The sequence below is a fragment of the Pimephales promelas genome, chromosome 6 (assembly GCF_988280905.1).
Source record: "Pimephales promelas chromosome 6, fPimPro1.hap1.1, whole genome shotgun sequence".
Taxonomy (NCBI): Eukaryota; Metazoa; Chordata; class Actinopteri; order Cypriniformes; family Leuciscidae; genus Pimephales; species Pimephales promelas.
This window is the reverse complement of record NC_142774.1, coordinates 13151195-13174372: the sequence shown is the minus strand read 5'-3', so window position 1 is coordinate 13174372 and position 23178 is coordinate 13151195. Positions and strand designations below refer to the sequence as shown.

At 35.5% G+C, this 23178-nt stretch overlaps 1 protein-coding gene across 1 annotated transcript in view; it reads left to right on the top strand.

Moving 5' to 3' along the window:
* The window catches only part of tenm3 (teneurin transmembrane protein 3), a 343805-nt gene that overhangs the window by 29778 nt on the left and 290849 nt on the right, over positions 1 to 23178 (top strand). Inside the window, exon 2 of the mRNA XM_089132127.1 lies at positions 4335 to 4471. The gene's annotated coding sequence lies outside the window, so the exon portion shown is untranslated. The remainder of the gene's footprint in view (positions 1 to 4334; positions 4472 to 23178) is intronic.

The following is a 23178-nucleotide window of genomic DNA, read 5'->3' as shown; positions in this document are numbered from 1 at the left end:
AAAACACGTAAACTGAACAGTTTTTTTAACTGAACAGAACTTGTGTTTTTACTCTAATTTATTATTGAAATATAATAATTTACACAGTTGTCATTTTCCTGAAATATATTTTAAACATACATTAAATAATCAAGATATGATTAACAGGTCAAGTAAAATATAATTTATAGGCTAACATAGTGCATTTATTTAGTCCAAGAGATCATTTACAGGAACCAAAGTTGTGGACACTGAATCACTTGCCTGTTGAGGTAAATATAATGCTAGTGACAAGCTATGCTGTTGTCTTTCTGCATCTGAAACACTGATTGAGCGATTACATGATTTATGATGCCTTTCAGTAAGTATACTCAATATTTCAACAAACCTTCAGGTGTCCATTCTGTAACTGAGGAAGAAATTATCGTGTTTACTCACGTGCCACGCTGCCGCTTGAAATGAGGAGCCTAGTAGGCCTACAGCGATCTGTCACGCCACATCAAAGAGCGCCAAAACGCCATTTATTGTTTGAATTTCGGGATCAAATAGACAGAATTTGAAAGATTACACCTTGCTTATTATCAAAAGTAACAAAACACGGAGCTTGTTATTTGGTGTTAAGGGTGGTTAGTCTTCAATACTGAATAAATTAAGACATGAGGTCCATTTAGCCGGGCTGGGCGGGGCCGGGGTAGCAGGGGGCGGGTCGGGACGTGTTCGGTACGCAATAAGAGTATCGAATTTTTTTTTTTTTTTTGGTTCGCTTCGAATATCGTCACACCCCTAATAGGAACATTTCCCCATGGTCAGTAAACCAAAACCCAAATTTTTAGGAATTTGAACCAAGAAAATATATTTTTTAAACACACACACTCTCTCACACACACAGTAACACTTTTTTTGTTGTTTACTTACACACAAATTGGAAGAATATCACTAAGTAAGACTATTAACCCTTGTGCTGCATTAGATTTTTAACACCGTTGAGTGCATTAAGGACCAAAAATGGCCACATGTTAAACACTGCCTAAAATATTATATATTATTATTATTTTCCACTTTTACCAAGTTAAATCTTTTAACCAGCATCAGTCCTCATCATAACTACCAAAAATGTATTCAATTTCAGGATTTTAACCCTTTAATTACCAGTTTTGTTTGCAAAACCATCGATTTGTATAAGAGGAAAAAACACAAAAATTCAATTATTTTCAATAAACTAAATGCAAAGAGAAAACTTTAGATTTGGATTATCACAGTCCCACTTTGCAAAAAATCCCACTTAGCGTGTTAGAGACCAAAAATGGCCACCTATTAAACATTGCCTATTGCCTAAAATAAGGTGCATTTCCACCCATAGGGAATAAATATGTAGTGACGTCATCTGGTGGAATACACTATATAATGCAAATATAATGCGTTTGCTTCAAAATGAAAGGATGTTTGTGCAAAAATCATGTTTCATGTATTACTGACAGCCTCAGATTTAAACAACGTTTTAATGGGTTTCAATGGGCCATTTTTGGTCTTTATGGTGCTGAGTGTTACTATTTGATCTACACAGTGTGTGTTATACATATTTTGCAAAATGGGATCACATTTTTTACATGTATCCAAAAAGTCACAATTTTGCCAAATTTCATACCATTTGCATTAAAACAGCCAAAATGGTCAAAGAAATTAAACTGCAAAAGACCAAAAATGTCCCTAATGCAGCATAAGGGTTAAATAGCAGTCCCAAAATATTCTTTGTTAATACAATATATTTAATAAGTTAGTATGAGCTACCACAGTCATCAAAAAGAAAATAACACAACATGAAAATAAAGTGGTATATTGGGTTAAGATTATGGAAATTACAGTTACCATGGTAACTACACAATACTACCATGACTTGTTAATAAAACAAATGAACACTGATACTGATGAATAGAATGGACATCAGACCTGCATTCAAATCCTTCCCAGCTAACACAACATATTATGTATAATGAGCACAGTATAACATCTGACAGGAAAGTTTTCTGAGAGGAGAGATTTTATTTTTGTGTGTGTGTGTGTGTGTGTGTGTGTGTGTGTGTGTGTCTGAGCAAGTTATGAAAATAGCATTAGAATAATGCCACTAACAAATAGCCTGACAACATCTCATCTGACTGCACAAACTGAATGAGGACAACACAAGACACTTAATTAAACTGCACATTGTTCAAATGGTGGAATTTACCTGCATCTTCTATTTTCCACTGTTGAGAGATTTTTTTTAGAGAATGACAATGCATGTCTACGATTTTATTTGCTTTTATACATATATCTGCATATCTCTTTGCATCCCTCCAAATATTTATATCTACTGTAAACCTTTAGGTGAGCTATGTATATTTGTGTTTGGTGGATGTTAGCATTGATGCAGCTCAGCTGAGGTTGTGCTAGTTCACTCTGTAGTGTAGGTTGGTCTTGTATGGTGTGTTGTATCATGATTTTGGTCTTGAGTAGATGATAGTGATTGGTTAGACAGACTTTCTCTCTCTTATCTTCTGAAACACTGAGTTGTTTGTGCTTTACAGCTCACCAGGAGGTCCGCCCAAAAACCCCTCATGCTATCTCCCAACCGTCCATTGTCCAGATCCCGTCTCCATAGGGAACTAATACTCTTCACTCTCTTCTCCTTCTGTCACACACACACACACACACACACACACACACACACACACACACTATCTCTCCTGCAAATGAGAAGAGAATATGCAAAACTGTGTCACTCGGCAAATAGCTCTCAATTAAGCCCTGATTAGGTGAATCCATGAATGATAATCAGGCCTTCAAAAAAGTGTGTTATCTAGTATCAAAGCTTGTGTCCAGCCTCTAGTTGGGATTGAAAGTACAGTCAGGAGGTTGTCAGGTTTGTTTGAAGGCTGATTCTAGCTAGCGTGGAGAGAAATTTGTGGATTTTACTGGCCTTTTTTTTTTTTTTTTACCAGCCTTTATATGTATACAATATTGCATGCATTTTTGCCATTTTAACATTTATTCAACCGTTTATTCCTTGCATTTTAGTGATAAACAATGCAAGTAATTGTGCCATATGAGCTAGTTTCCTTCACTCATTCAAACTGCATCTGCCTCAAGAAATATGCTTTTGCTACTTTTATTTTCATTTTGATGGCTTAATGTGAAGTATATTGCACAAAGCACATATATGAGTTCTGGAGAAAAACAAAAACCTTAAGCATCCCAGATCAACTTCTGACAGCAAATTTTCAACTGAGGTGAAAGTTGATAGAAGATACAGCTATAACAGAGATTTCTTTAGTAGATGAATCGCTCATGTAACTTGCATATGTGTATATGTTGCCGTTCTCTATAATTATCTACTGTATGTTAGAGTTAACTTAAACCATATAATAGTACATTTTTATTTTATATATTAAATATTTTACTCACATTTGGAGCTTACTTCTGGACTTATACACAACTGATCTTACGATTTTTAATGTTTTTGAAAGTGTGCCTGTGCCTAACAAGGCTGCATTCATTTGATCAAAAATGCAGTAATATTGTGAAATATTATTACAACTTTAACTGTTTGCTTTTTTAATATTCTAAAGTGTCATTTATTAATTTGATGGCAAAGCTGAATTTTAAAGCATCATTACTTCAGTCTCACATGATCCTACATAAATAATTATAATATACTGATTTTGTGCTCAAGACACATTTCTTGTTATTATCAATGTTGCTTTTGAACGGTAGTATATATGAAGAGTTCAGATGCAAAAGCCTCTAAATGCCATTTGAAATTTTCTTCTTTAATGATGATTTTTATCAAACTTGTATATTTAAGTTCAGTAATTTCACTTAAATGGCAATGCTAATTACCTATTAATTGTTATTTAAGTGAAATTGTTGAACTTAAATATACAAGTTTGATAAAAATCATCATTAAATAAGAAAATTTCAAATGGCATTTAGAGGCTTTTGCATCTGAACTTCTCAAATGTTTGTTTGTTTGTTTGGTTTGTTTAGAAGTCTGTTTATGTCACTTATTATTGTTATTATTATTAATTAATTAATTTACTTTTCAAATCCAATTTTTCTTGCATTTAGATCTTAAATAGCATTAATTGTGGCGTGGCTTGACTGAACTGACAGTATGTCTCGTTCAAACTACATTAATTACACCATTAGTCTATGTTACCCCATCTTCTAATAAGCCAAAGTGAACTTTGCCCGTAAAAAGAACATCTGCGGTGAACCCACTGTGTGAGACTCGGCATCCATTCCCTCTTTTTTTTCTTTTTTTTCTCTTGTCCTCAAAGAAATAAACTCAATAAACACTCCTCCCTCTTTCCTTGCAGGTTGATTTGCTGATTTCTGGCCTTGATGCTCTGATGTCTGCTAGTCCTTGACCTTCATCCATGGATAAGTTCTTCAATGCTTGGGGCAGATCTGACTGACCAGATGGTATCCTTATGTGTCACTTCTTGTGGGTCAGGTGAGTGAAGCCCCTGTTTGAAATGCCATTTAGTTACTCCATTTGGTCAGGACTGTTAGATAGATTAACCTCGGGTACTGAAGATCACGAATGGAATGTAATGCTATGCATGAATGAGCTACACAACAATACAGTGGAGCGAATAAAAATAACTATTGAAATCCGCACCAGTCGGTTGGCCCATCAACAATTAAAACGTGACTTGATTTTCTTTGTATCGTAAAGCCTAAAACTGGAAAACATCTGCGTGAATAGGCTACATATTGTGATCGTGTTAGTGTGTCAGTGTGTACAAGACTTCCTCCCATCTCTCCAAGGCTTAACGTCGTCATCCAATCAGCGACTAGCCTAGATGAACCAATGAGAATGCGTTTGGTTAGTATTCGTTCTATGGAATCAAAGGCACAGCACTCCTATGATATTAAAATGCCCTCTGTCTTTGTTCATACCACGCCAAACCAAGAGAGAGAAAGGGGAGGGTGAGAGGAGAGAAAACACACCCCCACCCCCCCACCCCCCCAAAAAAAAACTTTTTGTATTCCTCCCCATATGTCTCTGCGGGTGGGCACGGAATGACTCTCCCACTTCTCGCTTTGAAATCCCTGCCACTTCAGCTGTCTGCTTCAGCTTTTGTCAGCTTGAGACGCTGCACCTCGATGAAGTAGGGCAACTAGCGTACAGTCTACAATTCTTACCGCCGCCATCTTGGCCCTTGTCATTTCCTTTACTTGTTTGTCCCAGTTTTCAATGTTACATTGTTATATATCCAGGTTTTTAACCTGCCCCAGTTGCGCATCCTTACATGTTTAAAGCCTCTTTAACTCTCTATTTCCGTTGCTTTGTTTAAACAAATGGAAGCGTCGGAATCACATTCTCCTTAGCCGTTGACCTCTCTGGACTCCTCTCTTCATAGTAATAGTACATATTGTTAGGCTTTTCCTTCAAATTCAAGAAGAAAGAGGTTTCTGAGAGGTTTTGAATTCTGTTTTCTCTTGATTGAATAGACCAGAGTTTTGCGCTTTTTTTTTCATATGGAGTGGCGATATTATTGGGCAAATTGCACTCCTTTCATGCAGATAAATGGCCGTTCGATAAATGCCGCAGTGTTTTTGAAGCGGCCAGAGAGCCAGGCTGCGTTGGGTGATAACTTCATCGCAGCGTGGGGTCAGGGGCAGGAAGAGAAGCCTGGCTGAAAGGGGATTAAGAGGAGCTGTCGAAGAGCTCCGAACTCGGACCACCTGCTGGGGAGCCTAGGCCTGGTACGCGCCTAATGTTTCTGATCAGCTATGCCATTGTCTGTGTTCCCCTCTTTCTTTTCTCGCCTCATAAGAAAGAATTTGATTGCCTCTCTGTTTCCCTGAACCCAGATTAGCTGTTGGGTCTTTTTTTGTTGTTGTTGTCATCTACTTTCCACTATTTTTTTAGCTAAGCTTAGGGATCCGTACTATCCTCGTGCTCTTGTTTATATGTGACATGATGGAAACAAGCAAAAAGGAATAGTTTACCCACAATATCTGTCATTGATTTATCACCTTCATCTTACAAAACTGTACACATAAACACCCGTACACATAAAGAAGGAGTTTCAGCTAGCTGCTCGTGAGGAGATGCAGAGATGTATAGGGAATGTGGACGTACGTCACGCCGTGTTGCATTATGGGACGTGGGCGCCATCTTTATATGCACGATCTCTGTTTACCTTCGGTATAATAGTGGGTGTTTGGCTAAAACGAGGTAAAATTGAAGAAGAATGGATGAAATGGAGATGTTTAAAGAAAAAGAGAAGGGAACCTACCGGGATAAACTAAATACCACTGCCAAAAAAACGTTATTTGGACGTGAAGTTCAAGCTATTTTACCTGAAAAGCTGCTCTCATAGTTAATAGTAAATAGTTTTTATAGGTTGTGCAAGAAAGAAAAAAAGTACATTACTTTATAATGCCACAAGATGTGGTAACTTGTTAAATACAACTGTGCCTTATTGTCATCATTTAATGTTGACACGGGTAAAAATGAGGGTATTTGGTTGTTTATTTTAAAATAGTTGATGTATCTTTGCCCATTTATGTGTACTTAAATTTAAGGGTCTTTGCGGATGCAATCAGTATGCCAGTGAATAAAATATCAACTTCACATCGTTTCTTTTAGTAGGATGAGAATAATCTTATTTAAATTGTGAACAAATTATACAAAAATCGATCAAAGAACAATCTTTCCACACAGCGGTTTATCTAGACAACTCGTTATGAAATCAATGACGTCATCTGCTTGATCAGTGCTCATCATGGCAACATTTTATGTGTTGGGAATAGATGTAAATACTTCAAAAACTTCTCTCAATTCGTTAATCTTGATAGCTGTAATAGTAAAAAGCTCTAACCGATTACGTCACGAAGCACCGCAAATATCCAATAGGAAAATTCAACTGCAGTTGTCACCGTTCAAACTGAAGAGGGCAGCACTCAGATGTTTTTACACCGTATATTGTAGAATTAAAACAATTTATATCAAAATGTCAAAAAAGTTACTCGAATCAGCACTAATAAAACCCCATTCTTACAAATCATTAACCAAAAGAAATGTTGGCTTGGGTTTAGTTACCCTTTAATGAAACACACCTACTGAACACAATCAACTAGAAACCATATATATGGAGAGAACTGAGTGAACAGACTAGAGAATAAACAAAGAAACTCAAACACGAACAAATTATATTATTATTATATTATTATATTTATGAACATGTATGACAAAATGAGAACTTGTTAAAGTTCACTCTCTGTAACCTAATGTGACTCTCTCATTGTTCTCTAACGTAACTAATGGAGAATCATGATGAGGGAGCATCCACTCATCAGTGTCTATGGTCATTTTTTATTCATCTTATATATTCACAGATTAGCTGCAGGGGCTTCTTGGAATTTTTTATTTTCTCATTTTCTGAGGTATCCTTTTATCAATGCCAAAGAATATAAAAAGATCATAAAAAATTCATTTATATACAAAAAAAAAAAAAAAGCACCTTAAAACACTTTTCTTCCCAGCTATACATGTGTTCAATGTGTTAAACAGGCAACACCAGTAAAAATCTTTCCCCGCAATCAACACGTCTATGCATAAAATATTTCTCCGCACCATTTTTCATGGCTGTGGGCTGAAACAGCTGTAGTTAGATGCATGAATACTGATAGGGTGCAGTGCAGGTGTGCAGGTGAATGCTCTGTTTGGCAGTTGCCTGACATGTTTCTTCTCTTTAGCATGGAGTGCAGACAAGCTCATGAATAACAGTTCTGATGAATGGTCTGAGCAGGCTTAGTACTAACTTCTACAGCACCTGCTACTGTGTTTGCACCCCACGCAGAAGTGTGTGCTTGACACAAACTTACCAGAGCTATTGTGTGCAATGGCAGCTGTGTGCACTGCTCTAGACAAATAATTAATCTGTGCTTGATGAAAAACAACAGGCACATTTATGTATTTGCGTTGTGTGACGTCTCCACATCAGCAACATATTACGTCAAATTTATTTTGATGAAAAACATGGATTCTGCTGTCAAAAAAACATTAGAAGGTTAAAAAAAATTCAATCAAGCGAAATATCTGTGATGTTAGAAAAAAAAAAAAACCTATTACAGTATTATTCTCAGACCAAAGGCTTCTGGCTTATTCATAGATGTGTGTTTTTCACATGTTTTGGTGATATGGCCTTGAAGTATTTTCATATATACATTTATAAGCTGGGAATATTTCAATGCTGGCAAGGCTGTAGCACAAAGGCTGGATATACAGTAACTCCATAAGGATGGTTTCTAAAAGATGGCTGTCTGAGCACACCGTAGAGTTTCCAAGTATTTTTTTATTTTTTTTAAAAGCGGCCAACATCATGTTCTGGAACATTCTTGCTCTATCTTTCTCTCTTCTCTCGTAACGGCTGTGGTCGGTCGCTCTCAGCCCGTGCCAACTTCCAATAACCATATTCCAGGAAAGAGCTCCACATGTTCAATTATATAATTACATCATCTCAGATTTAGACAGATGTCCCATAATACGTTTCAAATGCAATCAGCCGCACTCGTTCCCCACATAATGCATTTGGAGAAGAAAAATGATGTCCGCTGAGCATAAAACAGATCATATTTGTTGTGTTGGTGCTTCTGTTGCGCGCACTATTGATATTGTCATTATTAGTATCGCCGCAAGCTCCATTTAGTATTTTTGTTAGTAACATCAATGTGTTTTTATGGTGACTGCTTAAAATAGGCCCTTTTATAATAGCAGCGCATATGGAAATATGCCAAACAAAAAACATACCCACAGACAAACTAATTGCCTAGTGAGAGAAATCACATAATAGGATGAGTATGTTTTTTTATGAAAATCCACAGCGATCACTCTCCCTACCTTGAATCCTATTGTTATCATCCAGCCTCAGTCCTCGACCAATCTGGTCTTTCCCGCTCAAATCCTGGCTGTTTTAAAGCATATCTCCTCTCATTGTTTGGCAGACAGCACACAAATCCCTTGAGCCTTGAGTCTAGTCCAGGGAACTTAGAATGAGTAATTGTTTACTTACAGGGACAAAGCTGAACTATAGTCGTACACTAGTAGTGGATAAAGACTTTTTATTTATTAATTATTTTTTTTCCTCAGCAGTTAAGCTGCTCATAGACACAGTTTTGGTCACACAAGAGCTGTGGGCTCAGATTGGGAAATAACAGTAACATAATTGGCCCAATTACTTAATATTGTTTTCAGTACATTTCAATGCTGTATGGTAGCATTTTTTTTTCCTTCTTTGTATTATTTTATGATAAAGGTCCAGTGCTTGTGTGAATTTTGGCTTAGCTTAGAAATTACTTGGAGACTATAATATAAAAGCCATAGAATTGAGTTTGTAAACAGACGCAACATCATTTAAATAGCATTATTCTTTTAAAGGCCAGCGTTTTGTGCTCCATCGATGACTGATAAGAAGGAATTGAAATGATATGAATGAGAATTTATTAATATGCACCTTTCAGTTCAAATCAGCGCCTTGGCAGGTTGAAGATAACAACATTGATGAGCAGTTGAATGACAATTGCATAAATAATATCTGTCCAACTCACTCATTTTTTAATCTATTTTTTTTTTTTTATCATATTAACAATCGTAAAAAAGTTGTTGAATTTTGTGACCGAGTCTGACAGAGGAATAGAAATGGTGGCGAAATGTTTGAAAGGTGACCTTTACAGACGAGACTCTTAGGACAGACTGGCACAAAACATCCGTTTTATTCTTAAATCTGTCTCCATTTGTCACATCAAAATAGAGAGAGAGGGAGTGAGAGAGAGACTATTTCATTAAAGGTAGAAGTCCTCTTTCATAGCAACCAACTATATATCAGCTCACCTGCATGGGCACCTCCCATTGTGCATGAATCAGATATCTCCACATGCTAATCACAGCAGCCGGCCCCTGCTGCGAATAACACCCCTGACCACGGTGTTGATGTCCCCCCCACACACACACTCCAGTGGTCAATTACACCCTCAAGGCAGCTCAGTAAATACTAATCATTTCCTCGTGAAGACAAAAACCGCCCGTTTTTGTTAGCTGTCACTTTGGCTTCCCAACAGATCACACGGGTCTTTTCTGTGAAGGTGTCGAGTTATGAAAACCACATGCAAAGGTGGTCCACATGGGACAGAGGGAGTGAGCCACATTAAGGAATGCGGGATGTGAGCTGTGCAGCAAAGTCAGAGAAATATTGTGTAATTAGATCAAGTTCATTGTTTTTTAACTTTTATCAGTAAACACTCACTCATATACGAGAGTGAGCAGCACTCATTTTTACTTTTTTTGTATATACTGCTTTTCATTGTTTACTCATGGTTATAGCACACACACAACGCATACAATACCAGTCAAAAGTTTTTGATCTGTAAGATATTTAATGTTTTTAAAAGAAGTCTCTTCTGCTCACCAAGGCTGCATTTATTTGATTCAAAATGCAACAACAAAAAAATCAGTAATATTGTGAAGTATTATTACAATTTAAAACAGCTGTTTTCGATATGATAGTAAAGTGTAATTTATTCATGTGATCAAAGTTGAATTTTCAGCATCATTACTCGAGACTTTTGTGTCATATGATTCTTCAGAAATCATTCTAATATGATGATTTAATGCTCAAGAAATCTATCATTATTATCAATGTAGAAAACAGTTATTTATGTTTGTCTTTCATGATTAGTTCAAAAGAACAGCATTTATCTGAAATAGAAAGCTTTTGGAACATTAAACATTACCTTTCAAAACCTTAGGTCATTAAGGATTTTCATTTCATTTTTTGGGGGGAAAGAAATAAAATAAATCAATACTTTTAATTCATGTTATAAAAGATTAAATTTCAAATAAATGCTGTTTTCTTGAACTTTCTATTAACCAAAGAATCCTAAAAAATCTCTGTAGCATCATGTGACACTGAAGACTCGAGTAATGATGCTGAAAAAAATATATATATACAGGAACATATTTTAAAAACATTATAAATCTTACTGATCCAGAACTTTTAAGTGGTTGTGTACAGGTGAAACTCGAAAAAAAAAAAATTCAATTTATTTCAGTAATTCAACTTAAAAGTTGAAACTAATATATTATATAGACTCATTACATGCAAAGTGAGACATTGCAAGCCTTTATTTGTCATAATTTTGATGATTATGGCTTATGTAAGTCATAAGAAATAAATTAATGATATTCTATTTTTTTTTTTAGTTTCACCTGTATATGCATATATGCAAAGAGCCATGTTCTCACAGGGACCCATGGTTTAAGTCTGACTTGCGTTGTGTCCCACTTCTTCTCTCTATACACTTTAATGTCAGATCTTTGTCATATAAAGTAAAGGCTAACAGCCCATAAATTAAAAGAATAAGAAAAAAAATGAGAAAGGGAGATATCTCTGGTGACTTTACATTAGTGTTTGATAGCAGATGAGCGAGTCGTCCCTATTCAAAGTGAAATTCAAATGTATGAATACCCTAATAATAGGCTTTTTAGCAGGTAATATTCATCCTCTGTTAGGCCCAATATACGTAGAATCTGAAGGGCTCTACCCAGCATCTTAAAACTAGGTCGAAAGTCATCTCTGTCACAGGAGACTGAGAACAGCCCTGCATTAACATAATGAGACATATCACGTCAGCAGTGGGCAGATTGCATATTTCATTCATCGGCATGTAGCTTGAAAGGTCATCCGGTGCTCCGTCACCAAGAACCTCTCAGGGTTCCTAAGCACACGGAATAGTCCCAGGATGGCCAGATTTGCAGTGATAAATGCAGCGCTTTTAGTAAGACGATACATGTAGCACCCATGTAGGCCTTTATCTATGGGGCTAAACCTGGATCGTTGTCTCGCAGCCACATTGTACGCATCAAATTACCCCTCTCTCAGCTTGCAACTGGCCCTCTGTGGAATGACATCACTGCCAGTGCATACCTGCTAGTGATTACTCTCTCCTCAAGCAAAACGCTTCCAGCCATCTATTACTGCATTTAGCACCATATGAGTTGAATCATTACAACATTTTCCTTTTACATTCTGTGCCAACTCACTTTAATGGGATCCCTTTTTCCACAACCCTGTTGTTTTATTTTCCCAACCTGTTGTTTGTGCTCCAAAATTAAAACCATGGCACGGCATAAGTGTGTCTCATAATAATGTGATCTCAATTTTCTTCTTGGCTCCCACCACATTTTGTGCCTTTTTCAGATCCCCCTTTTAGAAAGTAAGCTTCTCCACAGGGAAAATTAAACAGAAACTTTATACCTTTCTTTTTAAAGGAATCAAATGTGTGTTCCTCTTCTGAAGTGTCAGTCAAACTCCCACTTGGTGGTCTGGGCTTTTGATAGTCTATATAGAGACTGACTCTGACAGCTATAGCAGTACATGGCAATTATTTTAAGAGGAAAAAGATTATCGTGCTTTTTATCAATTAAGTAATAGTTCGTAAATGGTCATAATGCCTCAGATAATATCCTACCTGAAAGCAGTACGTTATTCCAGTCCAAATGTGTTTGACATAATCTGTCTTTATAAATAATCTATCTATCTATCTATCTATCTATCTATCTATCTATCTATCTATCTATCTATCTATCTATCTATCTATCTATCTATCTATCTATCTATCTATCTATCTATCTATCTATCTATCTATCTATCTATCTATCTATCTAATCTATCTAAATCATAAACGGAATGGAGCACATTAAATGTTTTATTTGTTGCTGAGTATGCATCATGTATGGTTCATTTAACATCAACCACTGAAGTTTTAATAATCACATTTTGTAGAATATTTATTCAAACAGATGAATGCAAAAGGGACTCAACCAATCTATGGAAAAGGATTGTGTGATAGACATTAAATATGCCTGATTAAGTTAAATTATTAAATTAAATTTGATGTGTAAATTAAATTATCATTATTATTATTATTGTTATTATTATTATTAGTAGTAGTAGTAGTGGTAGAAGAAGAAGTACAAAACCTAAAACAAATAATGTAATATTAATAAAACATTGTTTATTATTGTTTTTATTTTTATTATTGTTTACTATTATCCATTGCTTTGCTATTTAACTATTTGAATTTTTTTCTGCTTTTATTTATATATTTCCATGCCTAACTATTTCCCTCAGATTTATAAACAGAGGCTAGCACTTAGCCTCGAATCTCGCTTGGCGATTTTCCATTACAGATTTGCACAAATCTGCGCAAATTTGCCATTTTTTCTAAACGTCGATAAAAAACTATTTGGAAATGACGGCGTTTCTATTAACCGATGTTATGCGACTAAAACTTTTTTTTTTTCTCACGCGATAAGTCATTCCAGAAATCATGGCAACTTAATCGTGGCAAAAAATTGGTAGGTTTATAGCCTATATCATAGCCACCGCAGTAGACATTGTGTGTGTTCTCCAAGACAACAATGTGTTACAATGTGTTATCCAAGCATTGATGGCATGCAGGGAAAGACACGGATTTCCTGGGTGTTTTTCCCTCATTTCTGCTCCGAGGTCTTGATTGTGGCATTTCTTTGAGGTTTACAGTCCAGTAGCTATTCCTGTAATTATTGTTTCTTTTATGAATTGAATAAAGAACTCTTTTCTCGTATTATGTCCAAATAGTTATGTACTTTTGTGTCAATTCGTTTTCCTTTATTTAACCCGTAATTGCAAAACGAAAAATTAACGGTTGTTGTATTTTTAAACCGCAAAGTTGAACACCAAAAAAAAAAAAAAATATCTGAAAATGTGTCGATATATATATATATATATATATATATATATATATATATATATGTTTTTTTTTTTTGGTGTTCAAAAAAAATATTCAAAAAATATTCCAAAAAAAAAAAATATATATATATATATATTATATATATCGACAAATTTTCCGATATTTGTTTGACTTTTGCCCCTTTATTAAACTGTTGATAGGAAAATGCAAGTGTTCGTGCCAGCGCTTCCCTGCCATCCAGTTTACGCTCCACTCTCGCACAAACACTTGAATATGCATCAAAATCTTGAATATGCGTCAAAATTATGAATGAGATGTGACAAATTGCTTTGTTTCCATTGCAGTTTTGCGAAATATTCCTGTTTTGAATTGCCTGAAAAACCTCCTCATGTGAGCTTAAAAATTTTTTTGTGATAAATTTAAAAAAAAAATTGTGAGTTTTTTGTGAAATGGACGTGTTTCCATTGTGCATATTTTACGCAATATTTTACGCATGTATTTTTACGCATATATTTGCACATATATTTTTACGCATATTTTACACATATGTTTGCGCAATTTAAAGGGTAATGGAAACGCGCCTAATGACTTCACTGGTGTACATGGGAAGTGTTTTATTGTGTCTGCTTAAACACAAACAGAGCTGGTCTGGTCTGTGAAGTCATTTCTTTAGATTTCTGAGATGAGATCAGTTTATGATGGCAACACATGATGTGTGCTTCTACTTCCTGTGTTTAGACTGGCCTTTGAAACATACATGATCTCCCACAGCTCATTACTCTCTTTGCTGGCACTTTATCATCGCCCCCATCCCATTATAGTCCCACCCTCAGTTGGAATCCCCCCGATGTGTGTGTGTGTGTGTGTGTGTGTGTGTGCGTGTGCGTGTGTGTGTGTGTGTGTTTCTTGTCTGACATCCTTGGGTTTATGTTGTCACAACTTCTCAAGTCTGATCCAGTGCTTGTACATGTGTTTTGTGTATGTTTGACCTTATTGTGAAATGTTGCTACCAGCTTAGTGTGAACAAGTCAACTTTTCATCATGACAAATCTTACAGGAATGCCACAGATAGCTATTAGCTGCCAACCCCCACATATCGTCTAAACTACTTCTTTCAGTCATAAAGTGTCACGGAGAATCTCGAAGTGAAAAGTCTTGACTGTATTCTTTATTAGGCTACGTATGGATTGACTCTAAGATGCTGAATTGATTGCACAGGTTAATGAAGAACAAAGTGCGAGTCAGACAGTAGTTGAAAGGGAGCAAGACCTCAATATACAGGAAAAAAAACAAAAAAACAATCAAACAGAAAATCCAATTAAGTATCAAAGCGCAACAAAACGAAGAATAAGCCCCTATTGGAGCGGAAAAGAGGAACAGAAAAATCCGTGCAGGTCAAAGAGAGAGACTGGAATCATTGTCCAAGAGTTTCAATATCTCAACACTAATCTAAGAAAGAAAAAGAAAGTGAGAATGGATGCATTCCATCTAGTGCTGTCCGTAACACATGGCAGGTAGTGCAGGAATAGGTTAAATTAATCAGCTGTTCTTGTTGCTCAGCTCAATTCAGCTGTAGGTACAGCATGGACCCATATCTGCAGATGGGGTCAGCCATGAAATATGGTGTGATATTGTCAAATTGATGGAGGTCAGAGAATAAAGGGAATGAATTCATCATGGCTTGTGCATGATACATGGAGCATTACGGCTAAGGCGCACAGGGTAGCCGTCTGCGTTGGGAGAGTGAATGTAGCCATGAAACACTATTTTCTCTGCCCACTGCGGATATTATTAAAAAGATCAGTTTGGTGAATTGAATGGGCACTAGAATACACAGAGCTCCTAAAAGGGACCCATGACTTCAAACATGGGTGTCATGTTTTCAAATGTGCTGGTTTTGATGACATGACATGCACTGTAAAAAAAATCCTGTATTTTTTTTACGGAATAATGCTGGCAACTTTTGTTGCCAGAACAATTCTGTAAAAAATACAGTAAAAGTGTAATCACCTTTACAGTAATAAACCGTAATCACCTTTACAATAATAAACCGTATTTCATTTTCTGAAATCTGTTGATTACCAACCTTTTGATAAACTGATTTCAGTTTCATACCATTGTAATACACTGAAAACCAACCATTAAAGCTCATCAGAAGTTGTCTTCCATTAGAAGGTTAATACTTATATAAAGAAGCTGCACAGTGTCATTCACACAAACATTAAACACCATCATGGTAACACATGTGAAATTAAAAAATGCAATAAACATTAATTGAACAACATTAAATCTAACATAAAACCCTCATGTACGTAACTGATTAGAAGAAAAAAACAAAAAAAGTATGAGTAAACATAGCCTAGTTATTTCAACAAAAATACATCAAATGTGAAGTCTGACCCAGGGAATTGTGGGAATGTCAATTTACGGGTTTTCACTGTTTTTATACAAGTATAGTTGTTCTTTTTCACTTTCAAAAACTGTAAATTTAACGGTATTTTAAAGTTAAATTATATCACAGTTATTAACCGTATAGTACAGAAACTTTCAGTTAACCAATTAACAGTTTTGCACTGTAGCATTTTTACAGTTTTTTACTGTTAAAATTACGATTATTTTTTTCACAGTGTAAAGCTTAGCTTGTGAATAATATCGCATATTTTTTGTTATGTTTTAGTATATAGTAATACAAAGTATTTATTAATATTTAATCCCTTAACCGTCACTGTCCCGGTACCGGGACGCCTAACTTTACTTCACTATATTTCTATTAAATCCTAATCTAATTATGACAAATCATATATTGTTGGAAAGGTCTAAGACTTCTAAATAGATATTCTACCCCCGTTTTGTGTTACAAATTATGTAGTAAGAGTAATTGATGAATTTATGACGAGTACACCTCTAAAAATCTGCATCATAACAGGAGGTCTGACCTGATGCACACAAACTTATGTTTTTATGCTAAAAATTCACAATACAATATATAATCTAGTATTTTTCAATAAAAAATAGAAAATATAGTATAATATTATCCTCTAAAAATTATAATATACACAGATGTATTATCCTCTAAAATATAATATTATTTTTTATCGCCTTTTTTATTATATCACATATTTTAGTAGTTATCAGAAATTAGGTATCATTTGAAAGCTTATAAACTCAGAATTCATCCTGTGTAAACCATTTTATAATTGAAAATTGCGTTACCATTAAAACGGTACTTATTTTATCAGGCTCCTCCCCTTTCGGGCATCATTATATTTAATAATTTATGATCAAAACCTTTTCTAATCTTGACAAAACACATATTGTCAGAAAGGTCTGAGTCTCAAGGTTCCACATTTTGTGACAAAATTGATATTTGGACAGAAATGTATTAATTTGTTAAGGCAGAATGTATACAACTAAATTCAAAGGAATTTAATGGCACCCGGTGGCTATTTTTGGTACTACACCTAAACAAAATCTCATGGGAACTTCAATTTTTGTGATATCAACTTCAAATTTGGGACATAACTTGGTTAGATTTATGGCTTTGATTTTATAGTAATTTTAAAAGTAAAAAAAAAAAAATTGTAAAATGCATATTTTTTATAAAATAATATAAATTAATTAATAATAAAATCATGTATTTGTTTTACTGTGTTTTTTACTTCAGCAATAACCTGCTGAGTGTTTTCTTTAAAACAAGACCAAACTTGGTGTATATTCCAAAGCATTCTTGTGAATAGTGAATTTTAACCCCCATTTTCAAAAAGGGGGGTAACATTACATTTAGACAAAATGTAAAACAACAGCATTTTCACATTAAATACAAAAGTGTTTTGTATGCAAGTCTTGATGGGGGGAAAATGTTTTTGAACAGTGTCTGATTTTTGTTGAAGATCCCTACTTTTTTCTGTTGCGTATAACATTTGTTCTGTGTACTTGAGTTGCTGTGAAAGGGCAACACATGAATTTTGCATTTTGTTTTTGGATGTTATATCGAGCCGTAGACAATCAAAAGAAAACTAGAGACAATGTTTTTGTGCTTTCTAATACTGATGTCAACCACAACGATCATTCAGAAGAACATTGAAAATTGCAAATTTCATCCCCAAATCACTTCTCTTTATAATACCCATTAACAAAATGAAATTTTAGCTTTAGGCTATTTTAGACAAAATTGGCTCTGGCAAAACTTTAGACAGCTTTAGACAGACTATGGCAATAATTGTTGACTCTGCAACTGCACACCTTTTCTGTCCAACCACAGAAATGAGGGGGAAATAAGAAGATAAATCCTTACTGCTCGTGTAGCCGAAGTTGCAACCACTCCTCTTTTGTAATTATTACAGTATGCTATGCAGATGACTACAGATGTTTTCTGCTAGCAGTTTTGATTCAACTCCGAGTGGAAAATAATATGAGTGTTGTTGTTTGGTAAAAGCACACAAACACTAATTTTTTATCCATCTGTCAGCACGGACGCTCTCGTACACCCAGCGTCTGCTACACATATTATCATTCACATCATATATGTTCACATCATGTATTCAATTCTCATTTCATATACACAATTATACCAGTATTATTTACACTACATTGTGTACAACACGTTCTGCAAGCTTCTCTGGCACATGAACACACGTTCCCCCCCGTAGTGAAATAACCAGTGATGTGTATCTGCAGAGCCCAGTGGTCACGTGACACATCTGGAGGTTTCCAGTTCTATGCCCTAGTTGGCTGGAGATGAGGGGGACCTCACAGCCTAGAGAGACGGAGACAGAGAGAGAGGGAGAGAGAGAGAGAAAGGGATGACATTGACTCGTCCTAACACTTCAGTGGCCGTGTGAGGGATGCACCCATGGAGGTGGGGGAGGGCTGTTTCTCAGTACCTCATGGTGCAGCACCATCAGTGTACATATGCCAAACTGAGACACTCCCACACATCCACTCTGACGGCAGACAATAATTAGGAGAGGGAACGGGAACGAGTGACGCAGATATATGCATGAATGTATTATGGGCTATTTACTGGTGTCGCTGTTGTGCTGCAGGACAGGTAGGAATGTAATCAGCATTGCCATCACACGTAGAGATCAGCGCCTCTGTGTGGATATCTGCTTCTAATCTCCTATTCTGGTGCAGTGAGTTGTTCTTGCCAGCTGAGTGTCTGTCAGCATGCAGGACAAGAGGGAAGTTTTGCATTTGTGGACACTCGGGGACAGGATGTGGACGGCTCTGTATGTAGTCAAGCATGGAGCGAAGTCAGGGTCTGTCACTGCCAGCATCTGCTGCCCACTCGAGGCCGCCCCAGAGGCACTGACCAAGCGGCGGCCGTCTCTCTCTCTCTCTCTCTCTCTCTCTCTCTCTCTCTCAAACACACACACACACACACACACACATCCTTAAAGACACATTGATCCGGCACCAAAGAAGTAGGAAAGAATGCTCAACCCTTCTTTTTTCTTTAGTTTAATTAAATAACTGGTATATACAATGATACAATTTATATTTTTAAGTATTATTACAATATAAAATAGCTGTTTTCTATTTTAATATATTTAAAAATCTAATTTGTCTCTGTGATGGCAAAGCTGAATTTTCAACAGCAATTACTCCAGTCTTCAGTATCACATGATCTCTCAGAAATCATTCTGTTATGCAGAAGTAACAAGTGATGTTATTAATGTTGAAAACACACATACTACATATATATATATATATATATATATATATATATATATATATATATATAGTATGTGTGTTTATAATATATATATATATATATATATATATATATATATAAGATATATAAAGTTTTAAAGAATGAGATTTATAATAAATATTTCTCATTACTGTCTCTATACTAATTTAACTAAAACTTTTGTAACAAACACATTTTAGTCCCATGTAAACACTTAAAATAATAAAACAGTTGAAAGCTACATCTTGTGTATGTGTGCTTACTTCTGTAAATGGATCTGCATCCTGGAATATGTTTCTCCAATCTGGACCCCCAGGTGTGTGAGTGCGTGCGCGTATGTGGGTTGGACGGAGGGTATGTTTCGGTGTGGGTGTAAAACGGGGCTCTGTGTGTGTGTGTGTGTGTGTGGGGGGGGGGGGGGGTGTTTGTGTCCTGCAGTGGGAGAAAGAGAAACAAGTGAGTTAGAGAGGAAGTGATGAAGGGTGAAAGCAGGGGGAGATGAGACACTTTGATGTTGTTAATTTTTGGTTTATCTCACAGATGGTATGAATGATTTCTGTTTGATTGGAGCTCATCTAGAACACCAGGGGTCCTTTTATCTTTGCTCCTTTTATATATTTATTTACCTATTTTATCACCAGACCCACCTCCCACCTCCACCCCACATCCACCCATACGGCACTACAACACTTTTGTTTTGATTACCTTGTTAACATTTTACTTAATTGAAAATGTAGTTTTCTTTGTGTTTAGAGAAGAGGCTCCATGTGGATTGATTTTGATTAATGGGAAGTCTGGTCTGAGGAGCAAAATAGCCATTCTCCTTATTGAAAGTGGCCCCTAATGAGTCTGAACGTAAGTGAAATTGCCGATGTTGAATTTGGCCGAAAACTGCTACCTAATGGGGTTTTTTTAGCAATCAAAGAAAACAACTGTTTAATGGGTTGCTCTTTATTATTATTAATAAGTGCAATGGTAGAATCTGTTTTTTGTTTGTTTGTTTGTTTGTTTTTGTTTTTACTTAATTGTATTCACAGAAAATGTGTAGAACTCTGCATAACAGATTTAAACTCTTAATTTGCGAATTGTACTAGATTTCTATAGACCTTGTTCAGTGTATATGACATATATATTTTTCCCCCACAATTAAAACAAGACATGAGGGATAGAAGTAGGCAATCAACAATGTGACTGTTAATAACGCAAAATCGCAAAACACATCTTCCAAAAGAAATAATAAAAAAAAAACATTCATGGTGACAAAAAATTCAGGAAAACTTTATACTGCCCCTCTCAGCCTTTTTTCATTTGTGAAAAAAAATAATATATATATATATATATATATATATATATATATATATACGGAAAGTTTTAGGGGGGTTAGCTAATTCAGTGCGTCTGACGATTTCTGCGCTTGAGTTAATATTAATTTAAATTAATAATTTATATAGAATGCATATAGAGCATGGCTTGCGAGAGTGTTCTCAATATTGGGATATACATGTTTCTGCTTGCTGCATCACATTTACTGACAACGAGAATTATTACTACTTATTTATTTTGTGTATTTGAATACTAACAACACAGTTTTAAAAAATAAAGTATATGAAATAGGCCTCTAGCAACATGGAAATCCTCCATAGAACAATTTTATTATGCATTAAACCTGGGAATACAGAATACACTTTCCATTTTCCATTTTTCAGTAGTTGTTGTGATTTAATTTGTGAAAAGTGCAAAGGTAAACCATCATGCATGTTCAAAGTATACCACATCCTTCAGAAAAAGCCGTAGAATGCATCGACATACCACTCTCTTGTACTTTTTTCTTCTGGGTGTCAGTGGAATTAATAATTCATATAATTTACAGAGTAACTCTGAAATTAATCCCAGAGCTGAAACTTGAGGAGAAAACCTGATTACATTCATTCAGCTCAGCACATTTAAGCCAGGCTTCTAAAACCCCTCAATGTTGACATGTGATGCATGCATTACAGCTAATGAATTACAGATTCCTAAATAAACGAAGGGTGCATTTTACCTATTAAAGCAAAAACTATTTGTTTTGTTCGGCCTACTGAGTTAGGATGTGACTTCTGTGGCCAAACAGTCAAAGGCATCTTTAAAATGTGTGAAACTGTAAATAAAGAAACATTTTCCATGCTAATACTAAAATAGAAACCTGCCTTAGAAACAAGGATGCAGTGAATTTGCGTGAGTTTGGTAGAGGGTAATTGAGTGCTCTCCTGCCTAGCATGAAGTGTGGGGCTGAGGATCTCTTCAGGTGTTTTTAACCAAGAACACCACCACTCTGGGTTAAGCCGGGTCAGGCACCAAAACTGCTAAAATTGCCGCTGCTGCTCCTCTCACACAAAGTCTTTTGTAGATACTAAGCTTCACAGGACTTTGTGGAAATATTTGAACTTACCTGAACCATTGTAGGTGCTAGGAGCAGGTGGATGATGTCAGAGGGCATCAGAGGTTTGCTTCAGTGGCAATGCCAATTTTAACTTACAAGACTGTATGTGCACTCTTCATTCATCTTCAGGATAGAGGCATCTTGTTTTTGAGTTGTTTTTCCTTATATTTGTACATTGTGTTCATATAACAGGGGAAGCAGTGATTCCTTTAATGTAATAAATAATTTCTCAAATCAGTAAAGCAATAACCCATGCCTGTTTTTTTTTTTTTTTTTTTTACAGTCGTCATTGTTGCAACATAAACAGACAGAAAGCAAGTTCAGTGCTCCTGTCCTAAACACTCCTTTTTCTCACATTTTATAATAATTTAAATTCAGATCAATATTTAATTTCCACTTATTTATTTGGTAAGTAGCAACCTGACGGTCATTGTGGCAAAATAAACCCCTTCAGGATGACATCAACTTATTGAGGTTTATTTCACAATTATATAGCCTGCTGTATGTTGAATGGGGGATCGATTGGTGTTAATGGCACTATACTATTGTAATGTGCACCTGCAAGGGCTTCATAAATGTGACTGATTTGGCAACTGTTCAGAAAATAAACTGTTAAATATCACATACAACTTTTAAAAATAAGCATTATATTAGAAGAGAGGAGGCATATGGCTTTCAGTGTACTGTATGTGTGTGTGTGTGTGTGTGTGTGTGTGTATATATATATATATATATATATATATATACAGACACATTTTTTTTCTGTGAAATACTGAAAACTTGTTTTTCAGAAGTAAATCTTGTGAATTGGCTTTTTTATAGAGAAATATTTATTTAGTAAGATATGTATAATTTTACATTATATTACAATAAAGTATGACGTTAAGGTAAAATCCTTAGTTCATGTTCATTGTTAAATAACAAGTTTTATTATTTTAGAAATATATTCTAGGTCAGTATATTAGCATCATATTTAAGGACACATAATTAAATTAAATAAAGGCATTATGGGTAGCATATACCACAAAAAATTCGACTTGATAATACTTGTAACATTATCACTTATGCAGTTAAGTTCTGGCAGCTGCCATTTTGTTTGTACAACACATTTAAAAGAAAGAAAAAAAAAGTAAATCTTGCAGTTAATGTTATTTTAGTAGGCTATTTTTATTATTCGGGACGTCGAACTGTTCTGTGTTGCCATCCCCTCCGTGTTTTCGGTTAAAGGAAGTGTTTAATTCTAAGCATGCAAAATAACAACACTTTCAAGCGTTGTGCTGCTCTCGGTGAGAATGAACTTTGC